The 22,179-nt window shown below is 42.0% G+C and overlaps 1 non-coding gene and 1 pseudogene across 1 annotated transcript; one reads left to right on the top strand and one right to left on the bottom strand.

The window, feature by feature from the left end:
• The window catches only part of LOC113882819, a 152,041-nt pseudogene that overhangs the window by 5,734 nt on the left and 124,128 nt on the right, over nucleotides 1-22,179 (top strand).
• On the bottom strand, nucleotides 11,675-11,782 carry LOC113883074. The gene has a single exon (XR_003508558.1). It is a non-coding gene; the product is annotated as a U6 spliceosomal RNA (small nuclear RNA).

Here is a 22,179-nt window from a genome sequence, read left to right as displayed (position 1 = left end):
AGAATACACAGAAGAACTGTACAAAAAAGATCTTCATGTCCCAGATAATCACAATGGTGTGATCACTGACCTAAAGCCAAACATCCTGGAATGTGAAGTCAAGTGGGCCTTAGAAAGAATCACTATGAACAAAGCTAGTGGAGGTGAGGGAATTCCAGTTGAGCTATTCCAAATCCTGAAAGATGATGCTGTGAAAGTGCTGCACTCAATATGCCAGCAAATTTGGAAAACTCAGCAGTGGCCACAGGATTGGAAAAGGTCAGTTTTCATTCCAATCCCAAAGAAAGGCAATGCCAAAGAATGCTCAAACTACCACACAATTGCACTCATCTCATATGCTAGTAAAGTAATGCTCAAAATTCTCCAAGCCAGGCTTCAGCAATATGTGAACCGTGAACTTCCAGAAATTCAAGCTGGTTTTAGAAAAGGCAGAGGAACAAGAAATCAAATTGCCAACATCCACTGGATTGTGGAAAAAGCAAGAGAGTTCCAGAAAAACATCTACTTCTGCTTTATTGACTATGTCAAAGCCTTTGACTGTGTGGATCACAATAAACTGTGGAAAATTCTGAAAGAGATGGGAATACCAGAACTCCTGATCTGCCTCTTGAGAAATCTGTATGCAGGTCAGGAAGCAACAGTTAGAACTGGACATGGAACAACAGACTGGTTCCAAATAGGAAAAGGAGTACATCAAGGCTGTATATTGTCACCCTGCTTATTTAACTTATATGCAGAGTACATCATGAGAAACGCTGGACTGGAAAAAACACAAGCTGGAATCAAGATTGCTGGGAGAAATATCAATAACCTCAGATATGCAGATGACACCACCCTTATGGCAGAAAGTGAAGAGGAACTCAAAAGCCTCTTGATGAAAGTGAAAGAGGAGAGTGAAAAAGTTGGCTTAAACCTCAACATTCAGAAAACGAAGATCATGGCATCCGGCCCCATCACTTCATGGGAAATAGATGAGGAAACAGTGAAAACAGTGTCAGACTTTATTTTTTTGGGCTCCAAAATCACTGCAGATGGTGACTGCAGCCATGAAATTAAAAGACGCTTACTCCTTGGAAGGAAAGTTATGTCCAACCTAGACAGCATATTGAAAAGCATAGACATTACTTTGCCAACAAAGGTCCATCCTGTCAAGGCTATGGTTTTTCCTGTGGTCATGTGTGGATGTGAGAGTAGGACTGTGAAGAAGGCTGAGCACCAAAGAATTGATGCTTTTGAACTGTGGTGTTGGAGAAGACTCTTGAGAGTCCCTTGGACTGCAAGGAGATCCAACCAGTCCATTCTGAAGGAGATCAGCCCTGGCATTTCTTTGGAAGGAATGATGCTAAAGCTGAAACTGCAATACTTTGGCCACCTCATGCGAAGAGTTGACTCATTGGAAAAGACTCTGATGCTGGGAGGGATTGGGGGCAGGAGGAGAAGGGGACAACAGAGGATGAGATGGCTGGATGGCATCACTGACTCGATGGACGTGAGTCTGGGTGAACTCCAGGAGTTGGTGATGGACAGGGAGGCCTGGCGTGCTGTGATTCATGGGGTCACAAAGAGTCAGACACGACTGAGTGACTGAACTGAACTGAACTGTCTGTGTATAGACTATATCACTGCTCCTTCTTACTCATCCCTCCTGTATCATGGCCTTTTCCATGAAACCTTGCAATGTCCCTTCATCATGTGCTGATATTCCCTTTCTCTTGCCCTCAGATACAGTTGTTAAGTCTTGGTTTGGCCAATAGAATGAGGCAGAAGTGACAGTGTGCCCACTCAGAACCTTAGCTTCAGGAAGTGTGTTCACTTGCTGTCTTTACCTCTATCCACACCATGAGAAGAACATACTCAGGCTCTCCTGCTAGTCCCAGACGAAGGATGAGGGGTGTGGAGTGAAACCAAGTCATTGTCGTTTAGCCCAGCTCACATCAAACTCACCATGAGCCAACACTCAGGCCCATGAAAATAATTATAGTTAACCACTGAGTTGTGAGATGGTCTGTTATGCAGCAGATTTTGACAGTAACTGTTACACTCTCCTATGTCACCGCTCAACAAATTGCTTTGTTAAACTCTGAAATAGAAATCTACCACACAGCTCCACTATAGATATCACAATAAAATGATAACTGCTCCCTTCAAGTCCTATTTTAAAAGCATAGATTACACTCCAAATTAAAATTGTTTGATTAATGATTAAATGATTAATTGATTAATCTCAGATTACTTAACAAATCTTTGGTCTGTTTCAAATTGGAACACAAATGTCTGCTTTTAAATGATCAGTACCTATATTGATCGTTCATGATTTGGTGAGAGGAATTAATGCATTGTTGCTGCTTATGATACTAAATAACGTGGTTATATTTAACATCGTTTTTAATCCATAATCTTAAAGTTCTTAATAAAGAAACAATTTATGAGAATAATAATAAAGGTAAGAACATTATTCCGAAATCTCCAAAAATGTACTTTAATTTGAATTCCTGTGGATCAGAGTGGGCCCTAGGAAGCATTACTACCAACAAAGCTAGTGGAGGTGATGGAATTCCAGCTGAGTTATTTCAAATTCTAAAAGATGGATGCTGTTAAAGTGCTGCACTCAATATGTCAACAAATTTGTAATGCTCAGCATTGGCCATAGGAGTGGAAAAGGTCAGTTTCCATTCCAATCCCAAAGAAGAGCAGTGCCAGAGAATGCTCAAACTACTGGACAATTGTGCTCATTTCCCACACTAGTGAGACTATGTTCAAAATCCTTCAAGCTAGGCTTCAGCAGTATATGAACCGAGAACTTTCAGGTGTTCAAGCTGGATTTAGAAAAGGCAGAAGAACCAGAGATCAAATTGCCAACATTCATTAGATCACAGAGAAAGCAAGGGAATCCCAGAAAAACATGTACTTCTGCTTCATTGACTATGAGAAAGTCTTTGACTGTGTGGATCACAACAAACGGTGGAAACTTCTTAAAAAGATGGGAATACAAGGCCACCTTTCCTGTCTCCTGAGAAACCTGTATGCAGGTCAAGAAGCAATAGTTAGAACCTTACATGGAACAACTGACTAGTTCAAAATTGGGAAAGGAGTACGACAAAGCTGTATGTTGTCACCCTGTTTATTTAACTTATATGCAGAGTATATCATATGAAGTGCTGGGCGGGATGAGTCACAAGCTGGAATCAAGACTGCTGAGAGAAATATCAACAACCTCAGATATGTAGATGATACCACTCTAGTGGCAGAAAGTGAAGAGGAACTAAAGTGCCTTTAACTAGGGTGAAAAAAAAGAGAGTGAAAGCTGGCTTAAAACTCAACATTCAAAAAACTAAGATCATGGCATCTGGTTCCATCAGTCAGTCAGTCAGTCAGTTCAGTCACTCAGTCGTGTCCGACTCTTTGTGACCCCATGAATCACAGCACGCCAGGCCTCCCTGTCCATCACCAACTCCCGGAGTTCACCCAGACTCACGTCCATCGAGTCAGTGATGCCATCCAGCCATCTACTCCTCTGTCGTCCCCTTCTCCTCCTGCCCCCAATCCCTCCCAGCATCAGAGTCTTTTCCAATGAGTCAACTCTTCGCATGAGGTGGCCAAAGTACTGGAGTTTCAGCTTTAGCATCATTCCTTCCAAAGAAATGCCAGGGCTGATCTCCTTCAGAATGGACTGGTTGGATCTCCTTGCAGTCCAAGGGACTCTCAAGAGTCTTCTCCAACACCACAGTTCAAAAGCATCAATTCTTCAGCGCTCAGCCTTCTTCACAGTCCAACTCTCACATCCATACATGACCACAGGAAAAACCATAGCCTTGACTAGACGAACCTTTGTTAGCAAAGTAATGTCTCTGCTTTTGAATATGCTATCTAGGTTGGTCATAACTTTCCTTCACTTCATGGCAAATAGAAGGGGAAAAAAGTAGAAGCAGTGGCAAATTTATTTTCTTGGGCTCCAAAATCACTGTGGGTGGTGACTACAGCCTTGCAATTAGAAGACTTGCTTCTTGGAAGGAAAGCCGTGATAAACCTAGACAGCATGTTAAAAAGCAAAGACATCTCCTTCCTGACAAAGGTCTGAAGAGTCAAAGCTAGGTTTTTCCAGTAGTCAGGTATGGATGTGAGAGTTGGACCATGAAGAAAGCTGAGCACTGAAGAATTGATGCCTTCAAATTGTGGTACTGGAGAAGACTCTTCAAAGTCCCTTGGACTTCAAGGAGAACAAACCAGTCAATCCTAAAGGAAATCAAACCTGAATATTCATTGGAAGGACTGATGCTGAAGCTTTAGCTCCAATACTTTGGCCACCTGATGCGAAGAGCTGCCTCATTGGAAAATCCCCTATGCTGGGAAAAAATGAGGGTAGGAGGAGAAGAGGGCAGCAGAGGATGAGATGGTTAGGTAGCATCACTGACTCAATGGACATGAACTTGAGCAAACTTCGGGAAGTAGTGGAGGACAGGGAAGCTGGTATACTGCAGTCCATGGAGTCACAAAGAGTCAAACACAACTTAGCAACTGAACAAAAACAATGGATTAAATTGAGGAGTGACTGTTTATTCATGCAACAGACAGTGCTTCAGTACAGGTGCTGTGCCTCTTCAAATTCTCTAGAGATAAAAAGAAGACACACTTTGTGGTTGAGTTGACACTATTAGATGATAGCTATGTATATAAAAGGTAAGGGATGTATTTTATGTGTTCATCACGGGAAACAATAGTCTTATACCAAAAGCATTAGTACTATGTGTTCCTAAGAATAAACAATTTTTAGAGTGGTTTTTTTAAAAAAAGAAGAAGACACACTCTGGTTGGTTAATGTCCAGCCAATGGAGTGGGTTACAAGTGTCCACCTTGGTTGCAAGAAGTTATAGAGAAGATGCAGGGGAGAGACAGAGGAAAGGAAAGAGGGAAAGAGGAAGGGAAGAAAAAAGGAAAAAAAGGTGGAGATAACACAAGCAAGGTTATGAGACCCAAGAAATGAATGGATCACAGAGAAGAGCATTTGAGAAGGGCAAGCACCTTAAAACATGCTTGTCAGGAGACACCACACGGTGTGACTGTTACAGGACTCCAGGTCAAAGACACGGTATAATCACAGTACACACAGGACCCAAAAGAGAACATGTCTCTGTTATCTGCCTTCAGTACTCTTTCGTCAGCTTCTTTATCATTTCTTAACATCACAATCTAATATTCCCTGACACTCAAGACTAAGTTTCCCTCCTTCGAGCTTTCTGGTCTCCCTGGATTTATCTCATCCTACTTTTTAGTGCACTATATAGTAACTACCTGTCTACACATCTATATCCCCACCAGAGTATAACCAGAGTATAAGTTCAATGATTAACACCATTTTAATACATAATCTTAAAGTACTTGTAAAAGAAAAATTGTTTAAGAGTAGTAATAAAGGTAAGAACATTATTCTGAAAGCTCCAAAAATGCACTTTAACTTTGGTTCCTGTGAATTAAGTTGGACAAGTCTATTTTGTTTAGTCATTGTGAGCCCAGCACTAGAACAAAACCTGACGTGTGGTGGGTTCGATGAGCATGCCAAAGTAATAAGATTCATTTATCTATGATCCCTGATGCTTGATAAATGAATATCTACATGCTGCATTTACAATATATACATGTTGCATTTGCAAACATCTCATTCACTTTCAGTTCATTTCACGGGGATTTTATTTCACTTTAGTTCCTGAAAATCCTTGGAGAGTCTGAGCCCAAATAATAAAAGATACCTAGATAAGTAATTTTTAAAAATATACAATAAATTCTTGCCAGCTTTGAGTCAATTCAAATGACTTTAACATTTCCATTGATGTGATGATCACAACTGCCATTTCATTTTCATACATTATTTATCCAAGCAGTTATGGAATGAATAAACATCATCTAAGAAATTAAGTTGCAATGAGTTGCCTCTGGAGATTTCATGAATTATGATAGTTATGTTTCCTTCTGAAGTAACTAAAAGTTTATGTCCCTGAGGGTTTGATAGTTTACAAGGAAAGTAACACCAGCTTGGGGGAAATCTAACTTTTTTTTCTGATTATAAAAGTAAAACTCATTTATAGAAAATCTTAGATAAAACTATCATAAAGAAGTACATAGAAAACTGGATTAAAATAGTGAACCAAGAATATCTCCGCTCCAAGTCAAAATCCCTTAAAATGGGAGAAATGTATCATTTCAAAGGAATAAACACATACAGTGCTAGAAAACCAAAAGGCATGGCAGTAAGAGCTTAGATAAGAAATCCTGCCAAGTATAAGCATAAAGATCAGACTGGCAATGAAGTCCACACCCAAAATGCAGGTCAGGAGAAAGCTGCCATAGAAATTAGAGTAATTCCAGAGGCCAAACCAGCTCAACATCCCTGAATTCCAAAAACAAGAAGAGGCACGGGGGTATTCCTTCTCAAACTGGTTTCAGGACGGCAAGACTGAGCTGTGCCAAATCTGTCTGGGAAGGGCTCCTGGTGCCAGGGTTGGAGGAAAGGGGAGAGAAACAGATCTATCTCTGCAAGAACACAGCAAGTGCAGCAGGAAGAACAAGCAGGGAGCAGCATGTTCCAGTGGTGATTTCTCGCCAAATGCAAGGCGACAGCTCTGTGAGTTGGTTCTTCTGATTCTGAAGACACCCACAATGTCCCACAGCTAGCGAAGCTGGGCGGTGCCTCCAGCAATGCGACTAGTCTGGGGACAGTACTCCTCCACCCAGAAGACAGGCTCATCACAGATCACTCCCACTCAAATATGAAAGATATCTTTCTCAAAATTATTGATTGTTGTATCAGTCAGAATCCAGTCAGGAAGATCAAATCATACCACTTATTTGAACAGAGACTTTGATATGAAGAATTGCTAAGCAAATAGAAACAATTGTTAGAGGTGTCTGGTAAGGAACCCACTTGCCAATGCAGGAGATGTAAAAGACACAGGTTTGATCCTGGGTCAGGAAGATTCCCCTGGAAAAGGAAATGGCTACCCATTCCAGTATACCTGCCTGGAGAATCCCATGGACAGAGGAGCCTTGCAGGTTACAGTCCATAGCGTCGCAAAGAGTCAGACACAACTGATGTAGAAGACTAATATTAAAGGTAACTGAAAGGGGTTAAAAGAGATGCTAACTTAAGGGCTCATCCATGGAAGACTGGACAAACAAATTTGCTAAGGACTTAGAATGGAATAGTATTTGTCCTTAGAAAGGAAGGAAACTATAGTACATGCCACGACATGGATGAAACTTGAGGACATTACGCTAAAATAAGCCAATAACAAAGGAAAATCACTCTGATTCCTTTTATACAAAGTATCTAAAGTAGTCAAATTCTGGTAAAGCATTTGCCTGTCAATAACTTTGCCAACAAAGGTCCGTTTAGTCAAGGCTATGGTTTTTCCAGTAGTCATGTATGGATGTGAGAGTTGGACTGTGAAGAAAGCTGCACACGGAAGAATTGATGCTTTTGAACTGTGGTGTTGTAGAAGACTCTTGAGAGTCCCTTGGACTGCAAGGAGATCCAACCAGTCCATTCTGGAGGAGATCAGCCCTGGGTGTTCTTTGGAAGGAATGATGCTAAAGCTGAAACTCCAGTACTTTGGCCACCTCACGTGAAGAGTTGACTCATTGGAAAGGACTCTGATGCTGGGAGGGATAGGGGGCAAGAGGAGAAGGGGACGACAGAGGATGAGATGGCTGGATGACATCACCAACTTGATGGACATGAGTTTGAGTGAACTCCGGGAGATGGTGATGGACAGGGAGGCCTGGCATGCTGTGATTCATGGGGTCGCAAAGAGTTGGACACGACTGAGTGACTGAACTGAACTGAACTGTGGGAAATGGAGCAGATGAGAGTTTGGTCCCTGTGTTGGAAAGATCCCCTGCAGGAGGAAATGGCAACCCAGTCCAGTATTCTTGCCTGGAGAATCTCATAGGCAGAGGTGCCTGGCGGGCTACAGTCCATGGGGTCACAAAGAGTCGGACATGACTGAGCGACTGAGCATCCATGCAAAGTAGCCAAATTCACAGAGATGGAAAGTCAAATGTTCATTGCCAAGAGAGTGGGAGTGGGTGGGAGGGCAGGGAAGGAGTAGGGAGTTATTGTTTAATGAACACAAAGATTCAGTTTTACAAAATGAAAGAGTTTGGGAGATTGGTTCATGGGACAATATGGATGTACTTAACATTACTAAATTGTACATTTTTAAATGGTTAATATGGCAAATTTTATGTGCATATGTTTAACCACAATTTTAATTTAAAAAAATTTTTTAATGTTTTCAGAGAACTCTAAGGTATCATTTAAGCAGCAAGTATGGGAAACAGCTGCTACTCGTAGGGCTTGAGGGAACAAAAGGAAGAGGTGGGATTATTAAAATTTAGAAACTTAAAGGAGGGCTTCGAGGGTCCTAGGATGGATGTACCAGAGGAAGGAGCTCCAGAGGGCTGGGCTGGCTGATCAGGAATGGGGCGTCACGGGGCTGCTGCTGTAAGTGGTGGAAAACTGCCAGGCAGCTTCCGCTGGGGGGGCAGCGCGGCCGGGTGGGGTGAGGAAACCTGGAACGACTCTCGTAGGTAGAGGGGGAACAGGCAGAGCAAGTCCTTTTCTTCTCCTCCAGCCTCCCTGTCTCCCTCCGACAACCCGCAATGGCACAGACCGACATGGAGCCCGCTGGAAAAGCAGAGAGGTGGTTTGAAGTGTTCCAGCTCCAGCATCACAAAGCCAAATAGCAAAGAGTCAATTTGGCGCTGAAATACAAGAGATACAACAGATCCAACAGCTTAACAGCTGACACAAACATTGAAAGAATGGCAATGGTGCAAGGGGGGAAGGGAAGGAAACCTTTGCTAGCCCCTCCTAGATTCTGTGCCTGGGACCTGCGAATTCAACCAAGAGAAGACAGATTAACACAGAAAAGGCACACAGTGATTCGATATTTATTTATTTTTACATTTATTTACTTGGGGCCTAGTTGCAGTATGCAGAATCTTCAGTCTTCGTTGTGGCACTCAGGACCTTTATGTGGCATGTGGGGTCTCGTTCCCTGGCCGGGGATCAAACCCGAGTGCAGAGTCTTAACCACTGGGCCACCAGGAAAGTCCCAAGACAAACTTTATTTGACATTAATGTTTTCATTTTTACATGCACAGAGGTCTTCATAGTAAAGAAGTGAAGACCCAAGGAAGGAATTAATCTAGAGGTGGGGAGTGGAGGGTGGAGGTGCTTCTATTTTAACAAAGGGTGATAAATTGTGGAGAACTGACAAGGCAGAGGAAAAGGATCTTGGGCTTGAGAGGGAGCAGGGGCGGGGGGCAGACCATGGAAATTGTGGGAAAGTAACTGTGGAGTCCAAGCCAGGAGTCACTTTGGTCAAGTTTGTGTGTGCAGCCCTATCTCAGCACTAACTTTCTATTTTCAGTGGTAAGGGTTGTTCTCCAGATACAGGGAGGGAGAAAGGGATCACCTTCACAAAGGGAAGTTTATGCCCTACTTTTAGGTAGATAGGAGGTGGGGGCAAGAAGCTGTTTCTACATGTGCAGCTTCTTCATTGCCTTCAGTTGAAAATAATCTTTATGGCAAAGTGGCCTATTAGTGGCTGTCATATACAGATATGATATTCATATGTCATCAGCAAAAAAGAAAGTTACCAAATTTACTTAAGATTTCCACCACTTTTTAAAGCAAAGAGCTATATCCATACTAAAGTTCTACTAAAATTTATCAATGTTCAGGTTTTACTAAAAATACAAAAATATTTTGACATTTTAATAATTTGTATTTCTTGATTTTTCACATCTATCTTCATTTGTGACTCTGCCTGATCTATAATGCTCAGCAAATAGTATCTCTGGAAATTAGTTTCAAAAGTATTTGGTATATCCTGTCTCTCACAATGATTACTGGCCTTCCCTGGTGGCTCAGACAGTAAAGAATCTGCCTGCAACACAGGAGACCTGGGTTCCATCCCTGAATCAGGAAGATCGCCTAGAGAAGGGAATGGCTACCCACTCCAGTATTCTTGCCTGGAGAATTCCAGGGACAAAGGAGCCTTGTGGTCTATAGTCCATGGAGTTGTAGAGTCGTACACGACTGAGCGACTTTAAATGTTTTTCTTTCCCTGTTTTAATTTCCTTATATTTAATGCAATATCATTTTATTGCATATTTCTCATATAATTTTGGCCTAGAAAATTTTTCTCTAAAAGTTTTTAAAATATTTTGAATCCTTTTAAAACTTGATGGCTAAACATAGATCCCTTTAGGTTTCTTATAAACTTCTGCAAACATCTGTTCATAGTAAATAGCGATTAGAGTACAAATTCATTATTTATTTCTTGTTCTGCCCAAGACTGTGATTCACCCCATCTGAGAATCTTCTGCTATTCTGCCTAACTCTTCCAAAGCATCTTGTATCATATCTAAATTAAATCTAATTGCTTTCACAACATTTCCCAACCATGTTATCAGAGAGTGGTTGCAGATTTCTTCAAAATATGCCATCTTTACACTGGTCCAGAGATTATCATACCTAATCTCTGAATTGTTCCCTCAAAATGTGATTGCAGTTGGCACAGCTGAGGCCACATCGCCTAGTAACAAATTCATGGTTGTAATTCAGTTGGGCGCAAAGAATGGTTCTGTATATTTCAGACAAGTCTAACTTGTGCACCTTTTTCTTAACCAGCCACGTCAGTGGCATTGTCCTAGGCTGCCTTCCTTCATCTTTTAAATTAATACTGAGTCTGAAGATTTTTCAGTTCTTCAATTAACTTTTTTTAATGTCCTCTTTGCAGCAGGTGTAAAATCAATGAAATACTTATTTCAACCTTCTTGGTTTTGCCTTCTGTTTTAACAATGTGTACAATACACTTTAGTTGTTTAACACAACTTTTGTCCCTGCCGCAATCTGATCAAATTGCCTTTGATGGTTACACCATTTTAAAATTTCTTGTATGATACTTTGTGTCACTTAATTACCTATTAATCAATAATGATAGATTGAATTCTCCATCCTAGATAGTGATCATTTGTTTCATAGTTCATTTTCCATCCATATTCAAATTATTTCTACTAACCTTAGAAATTTTGCTCAGTAAATATCACACCACAAAATCCTCATTATGCTTTGCTTTTAAGAGCATCACACCCATCCTGTCTAGCTCTGTCAGTATTCTGCATTTATTTGTCTTTGTGGAATACTATCAACTGTTTGCTATTTACTCAGCCTTTTTGTTCCCATCCAGAAATTGCATGTGAGCCTTCTTGTGTGCGAGTGACATTTCATAATGGTAATTAAATCTTCACTCAGGGAAGAATGAGGAGTTGCAGGGATTTCTTCTGACATGTTCAAGCTATGAATTTAATTAGAACAATTTTCTGACTCATTTTCTTTCATTTTGTATTAATAATTAAGTCCTCATTAAATAAAAAATGTGTAATGCCTGCTTCATGTGAGTCAAGTTCAGTGAAGATCTGCTACCTTTTTGGTTTTCAATCTATAAAAATTTAGACATATGACTTCTTTGAAAGCTTTCTCTTTTTTTCAGCTTATTGCTTTGTTCTGAGCTACACTCTTATGTTGTCCATTTTAATTTCTGTACAATCTCAGCTGGTATTCATTCTCAGTGATCTAGGAACTTCTGCCTCCCAAATCTTCCTGTGCTGTGAAAAACCATCACACTTCATGAATCCTTTAGATCATCCTTGCAAAGGAAACATACCAACCTCCTCTGAATTATTTAAGTTTTAGTATTTGTGCTACCAAAGTAAGCACCTTAGTTATATTTGAAGTCTCAATCAAGGGCCAGTGGGCAAACGGGTTAAATCCAATCCACTGCCTATTGAAGTTTTGTTGAAACACAGCCATGCCCCTTCATTGACATATTGTCTGTGGCTGCTTTTACTCCATCACAGCAGAGTGAGTCATTGTAACAAACAGACCATATGGCCTACAAAACTGAAAATACTTATTATCAGGCCCTTCACAGAACAAGTTTGCTGCCTCCTGTCTTAGAAGATGGCAGAGAATCTGCCTGCCAATTCAGGAGACTCAGGAGATGTGGGTTTGATCCCTGGGTTGGAAAGATCCCCTAGAGAAGGAAATGGTAACTCACTCCAGTATTCTTGCCTGGAAAATTCCATGGACAGAGGACCCAGGTGGGCCCGTGTCCATGGGGTGTCAAAGAGCAGACACAACTGAGTGACTGAGCATGCATGTGTGGCCCAGCAGAGCAACAAGATGAAAGAAACCTGGGTCCCCAGGTGGGCTGGAGGTTAGAGAGAGCCCAGCCAGCCGGTCTGGTTGAACTGGACATTAGAATCCTCTTGAACTGGACCTTAAAAGGAAATAGACTTCTGTCTTTCCTGTGCCCTCTAGATTTTCATGGTGTCAGAATTAACTGCAATGCAACATGATTAACCATCGTGTAACGAATCAGTTTGGTAATGGATGTGTACCAGTGTGCCTATGCACTCAGTCAGATCAGACTCTGCGATCCTACGGACTGTAGCCCACCAGACTCCTCTGTCCCTGGAATTCTCCAGGCAAGAACACTGGAGTGGGTTGCAATTCCCTTCTGCAATGCATGCTAGAACATAATAAAAGCCATTGGTTCATACATGACTGGGAATACCTGGTTTTCTTCAATTAGAGATGTATTTACCCCACACCCACTGCGCTAACTGGAACACACTTCCCTATCAAAAACTAATGCAGAAGAAAGTTGTTTATGTTTGCATACCAACTTTGTAACAATTCAGCGTAACTTCTTCCTCCTTGATAATAAATGACTGGTTTCAAGTAAACGTAATTTGATTATTTGCTACCTTCCAGAATACATGCATGTTCTTATTTAGTGCATCTGAGTTGTGTGTAAACTTTATTGAAAACAGAAATGAGAGTGTCTTCACCTCTGTATACAGTTTGGTTTTCCTAATATAAGAGACTTCAGTAACAAGAAAATCTTGCCCTTTTAATAATAACGCCAAACAATCTCAACAAGACCCCAGATGACAACATTCTGAAGGAATGTGAAACACAGTATAACCTTGAAGGTGATACACTCCCCTCGAGCCCCATGGCAAACTTCTCAGAAGTTCAAGGAAGCTATGTGCTTGAAAATCTCAGCACCACTATTGTGCTACAGTTTTAAAAGGGGGGAGTGGGGCAGACAGACGGCCCACGGTTTTAGGAGACGTCCTTCATTGCGCTGATGGTCTGATGGCTCCAGACTCAGAGAAATGTATTCATGTAACAAATGTTGACTAGATTCCTGCTAAGTGGTGGCCCTGAGTTCAGGATGGTGAGCAAAAAGCGTGGTTCTTGTCCTCAAAATAACTCACAGTCTAGTGTGTGTGTGGTGGGTATAAGCGCTGTCGTGACCTGACTATTCCTCAGCTGTGTGATCTTGGGTAAATCAGTAGTTGTGTATCAGGCAACGTTTGTGTTGTTGTTTATAAAGAAGAGAAAATATCCAGCAGCCTCACCTTCTTGCTGAGAGACTCCAAGGAGATTGTCTGGGTGGCTCTGGATGTAGATATCATGGGATGTGTCTAGACCTAGATATCATATCCTGGCAGGGTATGAGTACAGGAATGGAGGTCAGGATGGACCTCCAGGGGCTACCAGAGTTATGTGCACATTTTTTTTCCCTCCATGTCGAGGGCATGTAACTCCCTGCTGGCCATGCCAGGGAAAAAGGCGGCTGTGTCAAGAACAGTGTCTTGCCTGGAAGGAATCATGTGAACGCGTCCAAAGGAGGAAGAACCTAAGAAATGTACAGTTGGCCCAAATTCAGACTCGCTGACTTTCACAAAGCCAGTCCTTACTGGCCAACTGGAGAAACGTGCCACGTGAAGGAGAGGAAAGGTTTGGGGAAGGTGATGAGGAACTAGGGCTGGAGGGTGTGGGGAGACCCGGAGCTGGGATGGTATCCGGTTATCTGTCCTCTGCTTCTCTGGAAGGCTTTTTTCAATTCATTTCCCAGGAGTTCATCTTAAGAGCCCTGGTAAGAAATATTTTAACTGAGGGAGATAACAAAAGAATACAAGTTTGCTTATCACAGGCTGTTTCCAAAGCCACAGAGATGTAGGCGCTGAGAACAGTGTTTCTAAGCCTTTTTTTCCCCCACATTACTTTCCCCACTAAGGAAAAAAAAATAAATTTAAAGTTAATTTAAATGAATGAATACATTTTAACTTTAAATTAAATCTCCCCCTGTTGAAAGATATCGAGTACCAAGGGCTAGGATTTTTGTCAGTTTTGATGGAACTTTGGAAGGTCAAAAGCTATTGTAATACCTATATTACAATGTTCACCCCTTCAATGATAGTATCCCCTCTGTTGAAAATGCACACTCTAGAAAAGCAGGGAGAATTCTTCAACAGATTGGAAAATAGTCCGCAGGATCCTCCCATTCAAGGTTCCCAGGTCCCACAGTACCTGTGTCCCGGTGACATACTAGACCCCAGAGCATGCGGAACCAAGGAAATAGACCTGGGGTGCCAGGGACCACCAGGAAGTAGGTGTCCCTGGGATGCATGTGTCTGTAAGGTTCTGCCTCAAATACACCCTGATCTGAAATCAAACTATGAAAAGAAGGAAAAAGCAAAGTCAACACATATAAAGAACTTTCAGAAAGCAATTTAAGTTTAAATGCCAGATTGATTAGCTAATATTTACACTTATTCTGTGCAACACCTGAGATAAGACAGTCAACGAGATTTGTCGATTTTTTTCTTGGCTGTGCCTGGTCTTTGTTGTGACACACAAGATCTTTGATCTTGGTTGCAGCGTGTGAACTCCCAGTTGCAGAGTGTGGGATCGAGTTCCCTGGCCAGGGATGAAACCTAGGCCCTCTGCACTGGGAGCGGGGAGTCTTCGCCACTGGACCACCAGGAAAGCCCCTGGGTTTGTTGATCTTAATGTCAGTCTTGTGTTAGTCATTTGGAACTAAGAGGTTCGGATGTTGTGTGAGTCTGAAGTTGGAGGTGAGGAGCCACCTCTGTGGTTTTCACAAAGGAAGTCTTTTCCATCTTTATGTCCAGCCATTCAAGATGGATCCAGCGATTCACTGCTTTGAAACATCTTGCTTTGCAAGCCTGAATTGAAGAAAGTTCTCAGAAAAACAAAGGTAAGGAGACTCTTCACCAAGCTCATCTACATTCTAGAAAATTCTAACAGGAAGCGAATCAGAAGGTGCAGCAGATCTTATTCAATTTCTCTAGGAGCCTTGGCATGGACTATTTTGTGGAGCTGAGCTAATACCATTCTGGTTTGAAGGACCAAATGTCCTCATGGCTTACAATGACTTGTCTGTATAAATTGTTTCTGATTTGAAATGTTGTTTCTCTGTCTTTCTGTCTTAGTTTCTCGGTGCATTTTTAGACTTCTGCCAAAGATCTGATACTCAGGAGAAATTAAAATCAACAGAGAAATTAATTGGCCAGATTCTTAGGTAGTGATGGTGCTCTGCAGGAGAATTCTTCTGTGGAGAAAACTGAGCTCCTTGAGGACATAATTAAAGGTAATTCGAATCCAGAGACAGAGAGGTAGATCAGGACAGAGGCTCAGCACAAAATTTCATGGTGGGGGTGAGCAGGTGAGGGTGGGCAGGAAGGGGAGAGGAGAGAGCTGCAGGCAAAATAAGCTATTAAGACAAAAAACACTTAAGTGTGTTGTTACCAAATCCACCTTAACCATATCAAGTCTTGGGCAAAAGAAATTTTCACGTCACTGGGCAAAAGAAGTTTTCATTCCCGTGTGACAGAAGCGTTGGGTGAAACCAGACTCCCAAAATTAGTCCACGTGGATTAAACTTCAGCACTCAGGGATGAAGGAGGCAGCATTGCATTATCACAGTCAGTGCACATCAGGCAATAGATAACATCTTCTGGTTGAGACTTCAGCTGTATTTTATTAGGAACTGGGCAGAAATACTAACTTGCAGAGACTTGAGAGCCATTTAGCCTCTTGGCTTAGTAGTTACGCAAACGCCAGAGGCGAAACCATCAGCCAGCTTTCCCAAAGGAGCAGAGCAGCACATTGGAATATTATAGGTATTTGTATGAAAGAGAAATCTCAAAACGCAAATGAAGGAACAAATTTAAGCATGCGTTTATTAAGTGTGTGGAACCCATGAAGATCAATTTGCAGAGTTTCTGCAGGTCCATTTATGATACATAAAGAGAAATAAATGTGATTTGACTGGCTTTTAACCACTGTTGAGCAATCATGACTTGCATGAAGCATACGGGTGCTCTCTGCCTTGCAGTCCCCAGGCACCTTCTGGTAATGCCTTGAACTTACTAAGCAAGAAAACTTGAAATTATTTAATTTCCTTGTTGGTGTTGCTCCCCTAGTCCTATCAACATTATCATTCATGTGGGAACAAGATGGAAACTGTCAGACCAAATCCAGTGTTTTAATATATCTGCCTAGAGATGTAAACAACTAGAAAAGAATCCTTTAGCAAACACTCTGCTGTTTTGACACGCTACCAAGTGAAATGAGTACTTTTTGAACAATTTGATTAGTGCAGAAAGTCAGTCTCTGTAATACTGGAATCAGGAAGTGTTCTTAAACTGAATGCTTTCTGGTCTACTTGCTTCGAATCAACTAGACATTTTGCCACATCTTGGCTTCTCTTTGTGTTTTCTGAACACAGTTATTAAACATCACCCTTCCAGTGGGTTCCATCAGAGGTGAAGTTAATTGCACACACTTGCCCACAATTATGAGTTGGGCATATAATATATGTAACCAAGTGCAATTTTAATTATATGCATTTAATTTATAACTTAAAACAAATTTTATAAACATGACTATACAGATTGGGGGGGAGGAAGGAGTCCTTTATCAGATCAATGCCCTTTTGGAAATAGTTCTTCCTTAAGCATAATGTAGACAGTTCAGGAAGTTGCAACCTGGTAAATGTAAGTAGCTTGGACTAAGGCATTGGGTTTCTGTCAGAACCTTGGCAACGTCTGAAGCACTTTAGTTCTCATAACTTGGTAGAGATTGAGAATGCAACAGATATCTAGTGAGTAGAACCCAGGAAGCTGTTACACATCCTAAATGCAGGGGACAATCCTCCAGGACAAAGAATTATCCAACGCAAAATGCCAACAGTGCTTAAGGCAAAAAAAAAACCTCTGAATTGTAACCAAGTGGTTAAAAATTTCTTCAGGCGCAACTGTCAAACCTTATCCATATGATCAGGAGGTGCAGAGAAGGGAAAGCACTGAATAGGAAGTCTTGAGGTATTTCTAGTCCTTGCTCTGTCAAGGCAGTGAAAAAAGATTTAATGACTTAAAATTTTAAATCAATGAACTTAAAGAAGTTAAGTATTTACAGAGATTTGATTTCCTTATAAGTTAAATAAGGACTCCTAAGATTTGCATTTCCTAGAACCCTTAGCTGTGGAGAAGGCAATGGCACCCCACTCCAGTACTCTTGCCTGGAGAATCCCATGGACAGGGGAGCCTGGTAGGCTGCAGTCCATGGGGTTACTAAGAGTCAGACACAACTGAGCAACTTCACTTTCAGTTTTCACTTTCATGCATTGGAGAAGGAAATGGCAACCTACTCCAGGGTTCTTGCCTGGGGAATCCCAGGGACAGGGGAGCCTGGTGGGCTGCGGTCTATGGGGTCGCAAAGAGTCAGACACGACTGAAGTGACTTAGCAGCAGAACCCTTAGCTATGCTTTTCCATCAAGCTAAACCTCAACTTCTTATAGTATCTTGCTATTCATAGAATTATTTTATATCTATCATTTTCTTTGTTGAAATAACATAAATATTATTTACTGATTATTTAAGTTGGTTTCTTTAAAGAAAATTACAATCCTATCAATGCTTGGGATTCTCCAAGAGACAAATTGCCTCTCCACCCATCAAGAAGAGGAGGCTCCATCCCATTCCTTTGAATCTGGGTTGGTCTTAAGACCTGCTTTGGCCGATGTAATGAGTACCAATGCTGTACTAGTTCCAAGCATAGGCTTAAATCAACTTGGCTGCTTCCACTTGTGCTTTTGAATTGTGGTGCTGGAGAAGACTCTTGAGAGTCCCTTGGACAGCAAGGAGATAAAACCAGTCAATCCTAAAGGAAATCAACTCTGAATATTCACTGAAAAGACTGATGCTGAAGCTGAAGGTCCAATATTTTGGCCACCTTAAGAGCCAACTCATTGGAAAAGACCCTGATGTGAAAGATTGAAAGCAAAAGGAGAAGAGGGCAGCAGAGGATGAGATGGTTAGATAGCATCACCAACTCAACGGACATGAACCTGAGCAAACTTTGGGAGATAGTGAGGGATGGGGAAGCCTGGTATGCTGCAGTCCGTGGGGTCACAAAAAGTCAGACGTGACTTAGCAACTGAACAATGACAGCAACAAAGCTACAATGTCCCATATCCCACCTCCCTATCTTTGCATACAAAAAGTTTTTATTTTCTTTATCCAACCATTGTAAATACATTCAAATGTAGTATCATACACCCTGCATTTTTATTGTAAGAACACCTCTTCCATGTTGCCAAATTGCTTTCTAAAAGAAGTATTTCCATTTATGTTGCTAACCAATTTTACCAAAATCCTACCAGACAGAAAATAATTGTTTTAACTCTTAAAGCTGGTTTAACTGATGAGAAATCCTATTTTATTGTTCCTAATGAATCTTTTTATACAAGAATATATACAATATTTACCTCACAAGAATTATCTCAGAATCAAATTATCTAGACATTGAATACAGTCAGTAATTAAGACCAAAAGAAATCAGATCTCCCAAATTCCCCTACCTTTCCCTTTAATAATTTTTATACCTCGTACAACTAGAAATTTATTCACAACATAGTTAAAAGGAAAATGGTATAAGGGCAAAGAAGGATGATAAATCCAGCATTCAGTTATTTAGTAAATGCAATCAAAATGTGAACAAGTCATTCTGTGCTGTTTTTTGACATACAACAAGAATTTTAAATTGACTGTTTTAGCTAGTGGGCAACTACAATTATACCAGACAAAGACAAGGCAATTGTGTAAATATTATATTTTTGGAATCCACAATCATGAGAGCAGATGAGATTACTCAAAAGATTACGCAGATGGAAAGCAGCTCAGGACTAAGCCAGCACTGACAATAACACAGTGTGAACCGTCTTTTAAAAGATGCCAAAAGACCACTCATGTCATGTCTGACTCTTCGTGACCCCATGGACTGGGGCCCACCAGACTCTGCCCATGGAATTTTCCAGGCAAGAATACTGGAGGGGGTTACCTTTTCCTCCTCCAGGGGAGCTTCCCAACCCAGGGATCAAACTCACGTCTCTTGAGTATCTTGCATTGGAAGCCTAATTTTTTACCACTAAAAATTGGGAAGCTCAAAAGACTAGAGTTGTCGTTGTTGTTCAGTCATTCAGTCGTGTCCAGCTCTTCGTGACCCCATGGACTGCAGCACACCAGCCTTCCCCGTCCTTCACAATCTCCCGTAGCTTGCCCAAACTCATGGCCAATGAGGCGGTGATGCCATCCAACCATCTCATCCTCTGTCACACCCTTCTCCTCCTGCCCTCAGTCTTCCCCAGCATCAGGGTCTTTTCCAATCAGTCTGCTCTTCTCATCAGGTGGCCAAAATATGGAGAGGCCTGCAAATAAGATGAAGAGAGACTAGGGCCTCTGAGCCCCAGTGGGAGAGGTTTGAGGTAAGATTTGGGGCAAGGAAAGTTGCTGAGCCTTAACCAGCAGAGAAGTTAAGGGGCTTAAGTTTTGGACCTGGGTGTAGAGGGAGTGTTACTGACAGTGAGAAATGGGAGGTGACACAGTACTTGGAAGGCAGGGGTGGAGAACACAGAACAATGGCTTACCCTGGCCCCAAATAATTTACAGTGCTTAGGAAGAAAATTGAGACCATGCCAAGGTCCAAGATTCATGGCAGTGAGTACTCTAAAGAGGCAGAGGGGCAGAAGCTTAGTGGGTACATCTGAGGAAGTTGGAAAGTGGGATTGTTAATGTAAGTTTGTCTGGACTCAACACACAGTGAGGCCACACAAACTGAAACGCTGGAGTTCAGGGCAGAGAAAGGTTTATTGCGAGGCTTTGCAAGAAGAGGGCTCGTGCCCTACAAAGCCTCAAGCTCCCTGAAAGCTTTGGAAAGACATTATCAAAAGTCAGGTGAGGGAGAGATGTCTCAGGTCTGTGATCAGCTTGTGCACAATTCTCTGACTGGCTGATGGTGAAGAAAAAGGGCGGTGTCACAGGGATTAAATTTATCAGTCCTTCGGCTCCAGGAGACCTGGGGTTATGTGCTCACGGTCATCGAGTAGTTAACCTCTTCCATTTGGTAGGGGATTTTCACATCCACCTGCAATGCAGGAGACCCAGGTTCAATCCCTGCATTGGGAAGATCCCCTGGAGAAGGAATGGCAACCCATTCCTGTATATTCTTACCTGGTGAATCCTATGGACAGAGGAGCCTGGAGAGCAACAGTCCATGGGGTCACAAAAAGTCAGACACGACTGAGTGACTAAGCACTTTCATATCTACAAAACAACTTGGAAGTTTCCATCAAATACTGTTATCCAGGTACTTCAGAGAGGAGCTAAAGCAGAGGATATGGGGGAGGCCTGTCTGAGGAATCCCCCAGAGGGTCCTGCTGTGTTTCAGAGTGAGTCTCTAGACCAGATGGCAGGGCCCAAGCTCTGATTCTGCCATTCTGGTCTCAGATCTAGCAACATCAGCAACCTCAGCCCTCCTGGAGGGAGCAGGCAAGGAGGGATCTCTAGGGTCACCCTAGCTCCAAAGACCTGTGTCCTCAGGACAAAAGAGTGGGGTGAGAGAGGAGCTGGAAGGTGGGGATGCCCGGGAAAGTATGTGTATAACTTTGTGAATGAACCTCTTTCCTTCTGAAAAAGAGATACTAAAGAACAGCTCAGACTGCCACTTAAACTGCCCATGTCAGCCACGACAGCTGAAAAAAGTATCCCCATGTTTCACATCTGCACATCTAGGGCACCACTTACAAAGATGGTGCTCCTGAGAACTGGAAACCAACCAATCCTCTAAACCAGAGGTTGCAAACCAGGGCCCATGCCCCAATCCAGCCACCCTTTGTTTTTGTAAATAGCCTCTCTCATTGGAACACAGCCACACCCTTCTATGACATATTGTCTGTGGCTGCTTTCCTGCCGCAAACGCAAATAGTTGCAACAGAAACAGTGCTGCCCGAAAAACCAGAAATGTTTGTTTATGTGGCCATTTGCAGGAGAACTTTGCCAAGCTCAGCTCAAAAGCGATGGTTCTCCATGCAGACTGCACACTGGAATCACATGGGGAATGCTGAAAAAAAATACTGATGACTGATTGGGGACCAACCGGCAGAGATTTTATTCAATTGTTCTGAGGAACAGCCTGGGCATCAGGGTTTTCAAAAAGTGTCCCCACCCACACAATTGTGCAGCAGCCAAAGTTTAAAATTCATTACCGTGGCTTCCCTGAGGCAGACACTATCAGAACTTCAGAAAGCAACAAACTACAGTCTATCTGTGTTCTCTGAGGAAACAAGGGAAAAGCTAGTATTAGTATTTATCTCTGTTTCCTTAAAGAAGTGCTATCACAAGTGTCCACTTAAAGAGCATCTCTCTCTCTTTAGAGCAACAAAAGCCAGGCATCAACAATTCTTGTTTCACAATGGCTCTGATGAAAGGACGTGATCAATCAAGTCTTTCTAAAACCAGCGTCAAGGGGAAAAGTGACTCTTCAGATAGATTTGTAAACTTCTTTTTACTAAACAGCTAAAGCTATAAATACCAAAATCCTTCATGTTTCATCTTCACTGCCAGCAAGTGAGCATGGCACTTAATGGAAGGAACTTGAATCAGTCCGAGTTTGCACATCTACATATTTCATCCTTTTGTTAGGGGAAGCACACCGATTGAAACCGCCCACCCTGGCCAGACACCATAGTAACCATTTGCATGAGTTGTTTTATGGCAGGAGATCCTGATAAGGAATACAGAACTAATAAGCCACCACCAACCGGAAGAGTTCGGGAAAGGTATAAAGGAGACACCGCGTGTCCGTCCACTTCCCAGAATCCCTCTCACTAGCATCCATCTTGGCTGAGCGATGCGTGCGCCACCAGGAAAGACTCTGAATTAGAATGATTGGCCAA

Source organism: Bos indicus x Bos taurus, chromosome 24 (assembly GCF_003369695.1).
Source record: "Bos indicus x Bos taurus breed Angus x Brahman F1 hybrid chromosome 24, Bos_hybrid_MaternalHap_v2.0, whole genome shotgun sequence".
Classification (NCBI taxonomy): domain Eukaryota; kingdom Metazoa; phylum Chordata; class Mammalia; order Artiodactyla; family Bovidae; genus Bos; species Bos indicus x Bos taurus.
This window is presented reverse-complemented; position numbering and strand designations above follow the sequence as displayed.